The following is a 670-nucleotide window of genomic DNA, read 5'->3' as shown; positions in this document are numbered from 1 at the left end:
TAATACTTCTAAAAATATTTTAATTTTAAAAAACTAATAAATTTTAAAAATATTTCATAAACACTTTTAATTTTTAAAAACTAAAACTAAAAATACAAATACATAATTTATTTATATCTTTAAAAATACAAACGTATTTTCAATAAATTTTTCCGAATCCACTTGCATATACATTTAAAACTATCCTTTCAAATAAGAATTAGTTTTAGAAATCATTTTCATAAACTAGAAGATACTATATATAGCTACCATGAAAAGGATCGTTGGAAGGGAAGAGGATATTTTAAAGAGGAATAATTGAGGATTTCAAGGCTCTGATAAAAGATACCGAACTGAAACAAACTGAAATTGAACAAAATGATTACACTCAGTGGTGGCAAGATGATTAGATTTATCCACCATATGTTGAAAAGGGTACCTGGTTCATCCTCTTGAGAAAATTACTAAAAGAGGTTATCTTTGGGCAGAAAAACAGAAAGAGAAACAAATATTTTGATTGGCACATGTGCCAAATAGTAATTAGGCCCAACAACCATTAATATATTTATCTTATTTTAAATATATATATATATATAGATTTGGTACATGTAAAAACTCATCAAAATAATTATAATAGAGAATCAAATATATATTTTCATATTATAAAATTTGATTATAGACAATTTTTAAT

This window comes from Arachis ipaensis, chromosome B07, assembly GCF_000816755.2.
Source record: "Arachis ipaensis cultivar K30076 chromosome B07, Araip1.1, whole genome shotgun sequence".
Taxonomy (NCBI): Eukaryota; Viridiplantae; Streptophyta; class Magnoliopsida; order Fabales; family Fabaceae; genus Arachis; species Arachis ipaensis.
This window is presented reverse-complemented; position numbering follows the sequence as displayed.